Source organism: Tenrec ecaudatus, chromosome 15 (assembly GCF_050624435.1).
Source record: "Tenrec ecaudatus isolate mTenEca1 chromosome 15, mTenEca1.hap1, whole genome shotgun sequence".
Classification (NCBI taxonomy): Eukaryota; Metazoa; Chordata; class Mammalia; order Afrosoricida; family Tenrecidae; genus Tenrec; species Tenrec ecaudatus.
Genome location: NC_134544.1, coordinates 71614418 through 71627374, shown reverse-complemented (window position 1 = coordinate 71627374; position 12957 = coordinate 71614418). Strand labels below are relative to the sequence as shown.

The window sequence follows — 12957 nt, the reverse complement described above, 5'->3', positions numbered from 1 at the left end:
AAACCGTACATATGTGGTGAATATGGAAAAGGTTTTATCTGTCCCTTCCCGCGGGACATCAACAACGTGGGAACCTGAAAGAGGGACTGGGAATGAAGATGGGTAAGGGCGCGGAGAGATGGAGGCAAGACAGGAATCTGATCAAGCCTCGTTTATTGAGTTGAGAGCAGAGGTTTAAATAGCCAGCGAAGGGCGGGCACCATTATGTCACATGTAAAATAAGGTACAGCTGAGGTAGCCAAATGGCCTGCAACTGATCGAACAGGTAATTATGCTAATGAAGCATACCTGGTGCCTGGGAGGTGGATGCCATCAGTCATGTATTGACCAATGATTATAGCAGCTGCTAGTGAAAGAGCACCAATCCTAGCAAGGGTCAAGGCAGCCACCCTCTGGCAGGAATGGAACAAAGGGCAGTAAAATCTCAGGGCAGTTTGTATGGCAGAAAACTGAGAGTAAATTCATAAAGGTCGTATATGGCTTAAATCCAGGGTGGGGGGACACACACAGTTCCCTACATTTATCAGATAGAAGGACCTCAGTGTTCATCAGGGAACTCATACTGGAGAGAAACCCCATGTGTGTAGTGAATGTGGCAAAAGCTTCCTTCAGGAAGGAAATCTCAAAACTCAGCTACAAATTCACAGGAGAAAACCGCTATGTATGTGGTGAGTGTGGTAAAGCTTTCAGCCAGAAAACATACCTTATAGCACATCAGAAACTTCACACAGACGCTAAACCCCATGTATGTGGTGAATGTGGAAAGCCTTTTTCAGGAAGAATAAGCTCATTGTTCATCAGAAACCCCATCGTGCAGAGAGAGAAACTCCATGTATGTAGTCAATGTAGCAAAGGCTTCATTCAGAAAGCACATCTCATAACTCATCTATGAATTCTTCGTGGAGAAAAACCTTAATAAGTGTTGAGTGTGGTAAAGCTTTCAGCCAGACGTGATGCCTTACAGCACGTCAGAGATTTCACAAAAGAAAGAAGCTCTTTGCATGAATTAATGTAGAAAATCTTATATGTGGAAGTCAGGTTTCCTTAAACATTAGACAATTTCCAAGAAGAAAACCTTTCATTGGAGTTAGTGTAACAAAGCTTTCAAAACAGAGGAAGAGGTGCTATAGTTTGGCCTGGGCAAGCGTGGAAACAGACAATTGTGACCATATGGGGATCCATGTTCTGCATTGCTGTCCCTCTACTGGCATGACCACCCTTGTGGGGAGAAGACCTTCCAGACTTCCACAGAGTGCATAGGTACCTCATTGCTCTTCCAACTTTCAGTACCCAAAAGAGAACTGAACCTGGTGTTTCTGGATCACAGCTATACCAAGCAGAGTGCCCACCAGATGACACGTGTACCTGCCCCACCTGCATGCTCTTTGTTAGCCACCAGAGACAGCACAGAAGTACCATAAAATAAGAATAAAGAAAGTAGAAGATGTATGGGAACAATTATTCCAAAGGATGAATGGAACACAGTGAACCTCAGCCTCCACAACCCTGAGACCAGAAGAAATAGATGGTGCTCAGCTTCCACTGCTAATTACTATGAAAGGGATCACAAAAGAGAGTCCTGAGTCCAGTGGGAGAAGAAAGTGAAACAAACCAAAATCATAAAATAGATCAGGCTTACTGGTCTGCTGGAAACTTGGAATCAACAGATTGTGGTCTTTAGCGATGTTTCACTCTTGGACCTGTACTCACTCCTCTGACTCACCTTTCAGCCCAACAATATATAGACTTGGAGGGGAAGAATAACATCCAAGAATAACATACACTCCCTGGAAAATCAACCATACAAAATCAAAGGAACAGCATTTGCTTATGGCTAAAAACACATAAAAGCTAGAATACACAGGAAAGAAGGATAAATAGTATAAAAGCACAGGGAGGGGGCAGAAGTGGGAAGAAGGCTGGTACATCTTGGGGACTGCAATCAATGTATGAACTGTTGAATAGAAAACCAATTTACTCTGTTAAGTTTTAAATCATAAATGTTTTAAAAATTTAAAGCGCTCATGTCTCATCAATGATTTCATGTAGCATAGTTACCATGTAGCTGCATTGTATGTGGGTAACAAACTTTTACCTGTGTTTCTTGGTTTTCTTCACAGAAACACACAAAACTGAAAACACACAAAATTCACTCAAGATGGGAAACTCCACAGGAAGTCATGTGACATCACATACCAGTGATCTTAAGAAGGAAAGCTCTGGCAATATAGTGACTTTGCAAATACCCTCTTTGGTTTCTCTCCGTGTGTCACTAGACTACATTAGGATTTTAACGAATGTAGTTCTGATTGTCTGGCCTTTAGCCCAAAAGGAGTCATGTGACAATAGAGGATTTGTACAGCAGAGAAACCATATGAATACAGGGCATGTGAAGTGCGTATGCATTTAGTGATTGGCAGTGACTGCAGTATCCAATCACATTTTCTTTGATGTTCCCCAAAGCTCATAGGATAAACTGTGATGCAATGATTGGACAGAAGGGCTGAACAAAATGTCACAGTGTATGACTGCAATGTAAATCCTGCAGGAAATCATGAATACGCTACTGGAAAAGCCTGATAGACTCATCCTGTGTGCATATGTACATTGATACCAAGACCAGTATTTCATTTTACATTTGATCACTCCTTTGACCCATGTTAACTACATTAACTGGAGAAATACTCTGACCATAGAAAAGGAATGTGAATGGCCTTGCTCTCATGCAGAATTCTTTGGAAGGTGGATTATTCAGATGCAGTTAAGTTAAAATATAACCCTTTATCTTTTGAGAACCTTTTTCACCCTTTTAAATCTTATATTTTTAAACATTACTCTTATTTTCAATTGAGCTTTACTTCTGTTTTAATTTGTTGATTTTTAAAATATATTGCTTGTGTATGAGTTCCATGGTGTCTAATCGTGGTATTGTTGGATCATATGGGACTTCAAGCTTTGGTTGTTTTAAGTAGTGCCACATTGATTTCCACAGTGGCTGTATGTATCTCTAAGTCCACGAGCAGTATATATGAATCCCAATCCCTCCATATCCTCTCCAGCATTTGTTTTGCTTTTTTGTTTTGGGCTTCCATTGTAGGGGTTAAGTGCTATCTCATTGTGGTTTGAATTTGCATCTGAAGGCTAGTGAGCGTGAGCATTTTTATATGTTTGTGAATCATCTGTATTTCATTTTTGGTGATGTTAATCATTTGTACTTCATTTGCTTATCATTATTAATCATTTGTACTTCAATTTTGTTCATATCTTTTCCCCATTTTTTAATTTGGTCTCTTGTTATTTTCTTATTGAGATATAAAGTTCTGTATTTTTTTGTAATTATTCCTTTGGCTGATGTGTCATTGATTAAGAAAAATTTCCCTGTCCATGGGCTCTCATTTTACGCTTCTCATGCAGTCTTCTGATGTGCACAAGTAATGCAATTTTTATTTATGTCCAAATTGGGAGTCTTATTCTAGCTGGTGGCCTTTGGGAGGATTCAAATCTCGATTAAATTACTCAAAGCTGAAAATTGTATTCAGGTGGGTTTATAAGGGCAAAAACTGCTGCTGGTTTGGTGATCAGGAGTGGTTGAGGCTATTACAAAGCTTTCAGTGTGTAAGCAGGGAAGGTTGGGGGTTCCACATTCCTTTCAGCAAGCAGTTTACAGAAGCTAAGATAAGCGTAATCTTTTTAACTTTGTGACGCAGGGTGGAATGGGGCATGGGAAAATGGGCACATTCTGAAAACAGGAGGATATTGACATTTGAATAATAATACATTGAAATGGGGCAAAACTGGGTGTGGTGGAGAAAGAGGTTACATAATTTAGTGATGAAAGAGGACAGGACAGCATGTTAAAAATTCTAAAATGGGGCATGAGTCAAGCTTAAGAGAAGTTCTTTATGTCAATTATGTAAAGCACATTTGTACATTCATTTCCCTCATCATTCTCAAAGCATTTACTCTCCACTTAAGCCCCTGGAATCAGTTCATTTTACCCCTCACTCTGCAATCCCCCTTCCTCATGAACCCTTGACAATTTATAAAAATTATTTTGTCATTTATTACACTGTCCGATGTCTCCACCCACTTTTCTGTTGTCCCTGCCTCAGGGAGGAGGTTATATGTAGATCCTTGTAATCGATCCCCATTCCCACCCTCACCCTTGCCACCCACCACCCTCCACCCTCCTGGTATTGCAACTCTTAACACTGGTCCTGAAGGAATCTTCCGCCCTGGATTCCCTGTGTTTCCAGTTCCTATCTGTACCAGTGTACATCTTTGGGTCTAGCCAGATTTGTAAGGTAGAATCGTGATCATGATGGTGGGGAGGAAGCATTTAGGAACTAGAGGAAAGTTGTATGTTTCATCTTTGCTACAATGCACCCTGACTGAATGATCTCCCCGCGATCCTTCTCTAAGGGGATGTCCAATTGCCTACAGGTGGGCTTTGGGTCCCCACTCTGTACTCCCCCTCATTCACAATGATATGATTTTCTTGGTTGGGAGGAGAAAACAATGGGACTGACAGTTCCAGGGGGACATGGGAGAGGGGGAGATTGGGGGTAAGTTAGTGGGGTTAACAAACACAGGGACAAGGGAACAAGTGATCCAAATCGGTGGTGAAGAGGGTGTAGGAGGCCTGCTAGGGCATGACCAAGGATAATGTAACAGAGGAATTACTGAAACCAAAATGAAGGCTAAACATGATCGTTGGATAAGAGGAAAGTAAAATGAAATAGAGGAAAGAGCTAGGAGGCAAAGGGCATATAGATTGGTCTAAATAAAAGCATGTACATATGTAAATATATGTATGAGTATGTGGAGATAGATCTGTGTCCATGTATGTATAGGTTTAGTATTAAGGTAGCAGATGGACATTGGGCCTCCACTCAAGCACTCCCTCAATGCAAGAATACTTTGTTCTATTAAACTGGCATTCCATGATTCTCGCCTTCCCGACACAATAGCTGAAGACAAAGCAGGTGCATAAGCAAATGTGAAGAAAGGTTATGGTGCCCGGCTATTAAATGGTATAATGAGTTCGTTCTCAAAGGTCTTAGCCTTTCAAATGGGAATGCAGTTCTACTCTGTGCACAACTGGACACGGTGAATAAGGATCACCCCCATGGAATCTAAAACAATATTAAATTGGTTTTGGTTTGTTAAATTGTTATGAGCATATAGAAATCCTGGGTGCACGGTGGGTAGGGCATTGACCACCTGAAATCCAGCATCTGGGAAGAATGATTAAAGGGTCTACCTCCAAAAAAATGTACAATCCAGACTCTACAATGCCCCTATGAGTTAGAATTGACTCAGTAATTGTGTTTATGGCCTAATTGTATGATTTGAGTCATAGAGAATGTTTCCTCCACTTTTGTGGAGCTGGTTTAACACCCCACAACTGAAACTATTTCCCAGGAAATAAAAGCTTTTTTTCACAAAGCTTTAACCACTAAGTGAAATAAGGGGGAAAAGGACAGCAAATGAATTATCAAAGTCATTCCCTCTGTCCTGGGTGTCTGACATTTTCAGGATGTGAGTTTCATTGTTTCTTGCATAGTCATAGGTGACAGTGTCCTCAGACTACAGTTTGATATTCTGAAGATATGATGTGTTGACTGAAATGTCCATGGAGGAGACATTTCCTTCTGTCAAGTTCTCAAGGAGGTGCACTGATAGAGTGACTGCAATACCAGTCTCAAACATAGCAAATAATGTTTTGATGATCCTTTGTAATTGTTGGGGGTCCTGTAGTCAGTTCTGATTCCTTGTAAACCTGCATAGAACAGTCATAAATGCTGCTTGGAGTTAGATTTGGTCAGTCATACTCAAGGTGTACTAAACCTCCCAATATTCTGAAATGTGGAAATGATGGCAGAAAATATGATGCCAAGGAAATACAATCCAATTGGATGCAGTTGTGTTCTGTTAATTGACAAACAAGAATAAAAGTTTGCAGGATAAAATTCTAACTACTGTGTTGTTTGGTTTTTCTGATCTTATCTAGTGCCCAATAGAAAAGCTCTAGAGATTAATGGAGCCTTTTCTTCCAAGATGGCTTTGTCTTAAGTCTGGCATGCTGTCCTGGCTGTAATCTAGGAATGCATACAGGGCTGAGGGCCAGGACCTTGATCTAGAGCCTGAATCTCTCCTTTGGACTGAGATTCCACCCAACATGGTCCCTGAGTGTTTCCTGAAAGTCATGAGATAAAGAAAGTGAAAGTTATATTAAAAGTTACTGATTTAAATTAAAATTATGAAATAAAATTATTTAGGTTAATACGGTCTACAACAGTGGTTCTCAACTTGTGGGTCACAACCCTTTTGGGAGTCGAACAACCCTTTCACAGGGATCTCCCAATTAGTAACAGTAGTAAAATTAGTTATGAACTAGCAACAAAAACAACTTGAACTATGTTAAAGGTTTGAGGCATTAAGCAGATTGAGAACCACTGCTCTAAGCGATGTGTAATTATAATGCAATTCTGAACAAGATTCCAGCATCCATCTTTAAGGACATGGAAATGGTCAAGTTTAAAAACAGAAATCAAATAGACCCAGAATAAGCAAAGTCAGAACAAGTATTAAAGGACCCATGGGTCTTTCAATCTGTTGTGACCCCCTGCATCTGCCTGCCACTGACCTGATGGGAGACCCAGCACCATCAGGAGGACGAGAAAGGAGGCAGATATTTCTGTATCAAAGACTCTGACTCAGAAGTCTCTGGGATCTCCTGATTGCAGGGTGGTGAAGGTGGTGGCCTCATTTAAGTAAGAAACCACAACAGGCATTTGCCTATGAGTGTTCCTGGCTGTGATATGAGTGAGGGACTATGAACAGTGTGCTAATGCGCAGGCACCACAGCTCCACCAGAATGTGTCTCCAGAACTGGTTGTTGAAACAAGTTGGGTGACAGAGATGGGAGTGATGTGCCCCACAGGCATACCTTGAATTAGTACACTCCTTAGATTCCAGTATTTGCAATTAGAAAATTATGAGTTCCAGTGCAGCATTATTGTTTGATTTGAACATATGCATCCACTAATATATGCATTAATTTATTCTTTCTGAGGTCTGAGTGCTATGAACACCCCAGCCATTCTTCTGCATTGAGGGAAAACCAATATAGCAAGCAACTGAGCTAGGAAATGAACAAGCTCTTCCTCCATTTAACATCAAAAAAGAAATCAAAACACACAAGATTCTTCTCAGGTTGGATAACAATGCCGGGGGAAAGGGTAGATGTTTTATGTGGGAAACACACCTAACAACGGGAAACTTGTAACAGAATACACTGTCTTGATCATTGCCTATATGTTGAAGCTCAGTGTCTTGGCTAATTGTTGGTTGAAAATGTCTTGTCAACATTTATAGAACTTTAAGTGTCCAAGGTTGCTTGGGTGTAGGATGATTGTTAGATCCTCCATGAAAGTGAAGAACTGTGTGAAAAAGGTTTTCTTTTCCATAATACTCATGGGAGAAAGTAATCATGTCTTTAACAAACTGAATCACTGATTGGTTTTGACCTGCCACCCTTTTGGCTAAAAGTTGAGCATTTAATCATCATGCCACATGATTTTGTGGTCCAGGTTCACCTGAGTATAACTTACATGCATCGACCTTTATTTCTGCAGATGAATGTTTATCTTCTTGTTGCCCCATGTTTAGGCATTACATAGATTTCTTCAACGTCAGCACTATTGCTATTTTCTGCTCCTGAGTGTTTATTGCGTGGTGCTGCCTTATGAATTGTATGATTTTAGAAGCACCTCAGACACTATCTGTAGTGCCAGAAACAGCTGCCGCAGTTATGAAAACTAAGAGTGACTCCAATTATGGCCCAAACCCTGTAAGAAATATCAAAGAAGAATTGATATATTTGGGTTATGGTGTTAGGGAATACCATTAAATATATCATGGGTGGTCTGAAGGACAAGCAGGTCTGTTTTCACATAAACACATCTTGAATATTTCTTTTTTTAAAATATTTTTATTGGAGGCTCGTACAACTCTTATCACAATCCATACACACATACATTGTCTGAAACACATTTGTATATTTGTTGCCATCATCCTCAAAAATTTGCTTTCTACTTGAGCCCTTATTATCAGCTCATTTCCCTGCTCCATCCCCACCTCCCCCTCTATCATGAACCCTTGACAATTTATAAATTATTATTTTGTCATATCTTACACTGTCCAACGTCTTGCTTCACTCACTTTTCTGCTGTCCAACATCTTGAATATTTCTTGGGAGCATTCGAGTAAGACTTCATTGCACTTATTTGGTCATGTACTCATGAGGAGCTAGTCCCCAGAGAATGGTCTTGTGCTTGGTAAAGTAAAATGTCAATGCAAATGAGAGAGACTATCAATGAGATGAATATCACAATGGCTGCAGTGATCAGTCCAGACAGAGGAATGATTGTGTGCATAGTACACGTCCGGGCAGCATTTCATCCTGTTGTACATGGGATCTCTGAGTTGAAGCCAACTCAAGTGTACCTAATAATAGCAACACATGCAATATTATCTAGGTCACTGTAAGTTAAAATTATTACATAAATATACATGTGGGAGCATGTATGAATATATCTGATTGCTTAAAGAAACTTTGAGACTCAAGAGAAATTTTTCCTGCATTAAGGTTTCTTTAACGATCCATCTTGTGTAAAGTAGTTATGCTTTTGGCTGAGATCTGCACGTATACAGTTTAAAACAACCAGATGTTCCCTGGAAGAGAGGGCTTTTTACTCCTGTAAACAGTTATAGTCTCAGAAACTCACAATGACATCACTATGAGTTGGCATAGACTGAGGTGGTGTTTGGTGTTTTCAAATGTCTCTGGCTTTGACAACAAATAATTCTAGTTAGTACAGTCAATTTCAAACATATCTCATCAAGACATATAACTGTGAACTCTGTTGTATATATGGTCAAAGATAGACAAAGCCCATTCCAATGAAAAGAATACACATTCAGATGCATGAAGATTCCCCAGAGTGTATACATGATAATCCCTAGAGGTGTGCTGAAAACGCGGGGGAACCCACAGCTTCTGAGCGGAAAGCATCCCTGACTCCTCTCTCGTGCATGTCCTGGAACCATGGCCTGTTGCAGGGAGGTTTATGTCTGGGCTCACACGGACTTCCCATCAGTGTTACATGGCTGTGTACTCAGGATTCACAGAGCTCAGTTATAAATAAGTTGGCTCTTGGAAATGCCCTTGGTGATGCTGACTCATGATTGGAGAGATGGATTGTAGTATATTTTCCCATCATGTTATTACCTCAACTCACTCCAGGCCCTTTCCTGGAGCCTGGCAATCCAGTGCACATAATAGCTAGTTAAAGAGAATCCAGAGACAGCACAGGTGACACACAACGTCTGTGAGGGCTTCACCACTCCTGGGCCTGACTCTTGTAGCTGCACCTGAGCCAGGACACCTGGCGATGAAAAGAAACAGAGTCATGTGCTCAGATGTTGCATCCCCAGACTTCATGTAGGAATCCCTGAAGCACTCACCTCCCAGAGTTGCCACCAGAAAGGAAAACCCACACATGCTTCATGTTCATGTGGATAAGATTTATGACACCCCAAAAGGCTCTCCAGAGTGATGAGGATTTTAAATTTACATATACGGGTGCTGTAGCTTCATGTGGCTGCCAGAGGTATTTGCATATTGGAGGTGCATTTGTAAATCAACTTGAACAGGATAAAGGGAGGCCCCTGGGTCTGCTCCTCCCACTCAAAGAATGCTGCTAGCAGTGCCTTTAGGGTAACCCAGATTTTTTTCTGAAGTCTTCATTTTATCTGCTGCAGAGTTCTCTTAATCCACACAAGAGTGTATCCTGTTCTGGGAGCTATATGCATCCACAGATCAAGGACATTTTTTCCCAATGATAGGTAGAGATAGATATCAAGAGAGAGAGAGAGAGAGAGAGAGAGAGAGAGAGAGAGAGAGAGAGAGAAACAAACAGCCAGACAGAAAGGAGGATAAATGACTATGTAAAAAGATAGCTAATGAAAATATTCACCACAAACCAGAGCCATATCTCTTCTGATTCATGACACCTACATTAGTCTATATTTAAACAATGGAATGTTCTAGTGTGGTCAGGCAACATCCAAATCACCAAAAAGATTGCTAAATTGGGTAACCATGTCTTTACTTAAATTTACTGCCATGTGTCTTCATATCAAGTTTAATTCATGTGATGGTATTTTCAATTGCTTCATATTCTTGTGAAAGTTGAGCATTGAATAAAGAAGAGTAAAGAATCATTGCATGTGAATTGTGGTGCTATTGAGGAATATTGGAATTACCATGGACTGTCAAAGGAACCAACCATGTGATCGCAGAGTAAAGGTTAACTGATGAACCACCAGCAGCAGAAGCTGCTCAGGAGAAAGACTAGACTTTCTATTCCTGTAAACCGTTACAGTCTTGGAAACTCACAGGGCGGTCGCTATGAGTCAGCACTGACTTAATGCTAGTGGTTTTGGTTTGGCCAAAGGAACAAACAAATCTTTCTTTGAGTAGTACATCCAGAATATTCCTTAGAAACAAGATGATGGTACTTCATCTCACATTTTTGAACATGATATCAAGAGACCCCAGTACTTGGAAAAGGGTATCATACTTGGCAAAGTAGAGGACAGTCAAACAGAGTAAGGCCCATGAGGAGATGGAATGACACAATAGCTTCAATAATGGGCTCAGAGTTATGAACCATAATGAAGATGACTCAATACTTCACGCTGGTTTGTTCTTTTGCCTATAGAGTTGTTATTAGTTGGAAATGAATGAACTTACCTAACCCCCCCCCCCAAAAAAAAAAAAAAACAGAAAGCACATACTTAAGAGTGAAAGGGGTGGAGGTTAGTCTGTCAATCAGGCAGCAGCTTGATAACCTCTTTGGAGACACTAAGGAGACAAATAGCTCATTGGGGGTGGGACCCCCGCCGGGTGGGACCCCCGCCCTCTCCCCATCGCTAGACATCGCTTTTGACAAGCCACATGGAGAAAGGTTGATGGAGCCAGAGCCCTGGGAGTTATAGGAGCCATGTGGAGACCGCTGCCAGCACCGAGGTGCTTCTACTGCCACTGGATTTACAAGACTTTTCACCCATTGGCCTGTGATCTTCCTGCATCCATCATTACTTGACTGTGTGAGTGTGACAAGGAATTTATGGACTAGTATTGCACATCTGGGCTAATATTGGGCTTATGGACTTGATCTGGACTGGGATCGGATGTTTTCTTAATACCCAATTGTTCTTGTATATAAAGCTTTTTTCTTATACACATGAGTGTCTATGAATTTGTTTATCTAGTCTACCCAGACTAACAAATATGCTGAAACCAATATCTATTGCTACTTATATCCTGGACAACTTATGGTTACACAAATTCATACAAAGTTCTCACACAGGATATTCATACAAGGATTGCATATGAATGAGACAAATAAGAATTGAAGAGGGATTGAGAATATTGAAGCACATGATGACCTCCCTTTCATGGTTCTGAATTTTACTAGTTAAACTAACGGAATACAAGCTCAATGATTATACTGCCAGTATCATCACCTACTTGTGTTCTCCTAAAGGCAGGCCGGCAGTTATTCACAAGGCACTTGAAGGGGCTGAGCTTGGAAATCATCCCAGATTTGTGGTCTCTGGATTAACAGACTAAATAAAATGTGGGCTTCTGTGATATCTTCAAAAGTGCCATCAAGCTATATCTAAAGATGGATAAAAAACAATGAGTATGTTAAGTGATATATTCCTGAATGAAGAGATAGAAAAGGAAGTTAGTGGTGTCCCTTTTAAAATAAGTAATAATATCTTCAAAAAGACCTGTTGCAGAAGCAGGACATCCAGAATTCTCATTGGAAATTAAGAGATGTTTTTTTTTTTAAATCATTTTCTAGGGGGCTCACACAATTCTTATCACAAACCTATCATGGATAATGGAGCAATGGTAGTACAGTGAGCTAACTGCTGGGTCAGTACTTTGAAAGTATCAGTTATTTCACTGGAGAAAGACAAAGTTTCTATGCCCATACATAGTTACAGTGCAAGAAACCTCTGGGGCAGCTCTACCCACAACTTTAAAGTTACTCTGTGATGGAATCATTTCTATGGCAGTGAGTTTGTATCTTTTGTTTTTGGTCTCTTGGAAGAAGTACAGGACAAATGCTATTAAAAAGCAAAGATGGTGTTTGCTTCGGCAACACATGTGCTATAATTGGAACGATACAGAGAAGATTAGCATGACCCCTGCACAAGGATGAGACACAAATTCGTGAAGCATTCCATATTAAAAAAAAAAGCAAAGATGATGAGGTATCAACCTCAATACATGGGATATGTTATGAATGGGATCCTCTGAAGAAAGAGACACAATTGTTTTTGGGTTTTTTTTTTAAAGTTCAAGCAAAATAAACCACCTTCAGTGGCTGTGTTTTTAATAATAGCGCAATAATTGTGTTAATTATGTAAGGCAAGGTAAAGATACTGCAAGCCTAGGAAGGATTTCATCTGTTGTAGAAAGGGACATTACCAGTGAAGAATGTTTCTGCAGGGCTTTTTACCAACATAAACAAATATAAGGAATAGGAATTCTCACTAATTGACCAACTGGACACATTTCAAACAGACTCATTCTTTTGATGAAGCCATGAGAAGATACGTCCAACAGTGTAAGAGCCAAATCTGCCATCTTTAAAAATCTAAAGAAAATATGTCACTGCCTGATGGAATAAAGAAAACTGTAGTGAAGAAGCAATGGTGACTCTGGACGAGCTAAGAATTCATGTCCTCTGGGAGACCTTTATATCTGGACTCTACTCAGGAAGTTTATTGCACATTTCAAAAAACCAAGGCCCAAACAATGATGCTGATACCTTATGTAACAAGCCTCAAGGCACATAAGGAAGACCATCA

At 40.3% G+C, this 12957-nt stretch overlaps 1 non-coding gene across 1 annotated transcript; it reads left to right on the top strand.

Annotated features, from left to right (window-relative positions):
• The first annotated feature begins 12229 nt into the window (after window positions 1-12229).
• Window positions 12230-12336, top strand: LOC142428334 (U6 spliceosomal RNA). The gene has a single exon (XR_012780256.1). It is a non-coding gene; the product is annotated as a U6 spliceosomal RNA (small nuclear RNA).
• Window positions 12337-12957: the final 621 nt, after the last annotated feature.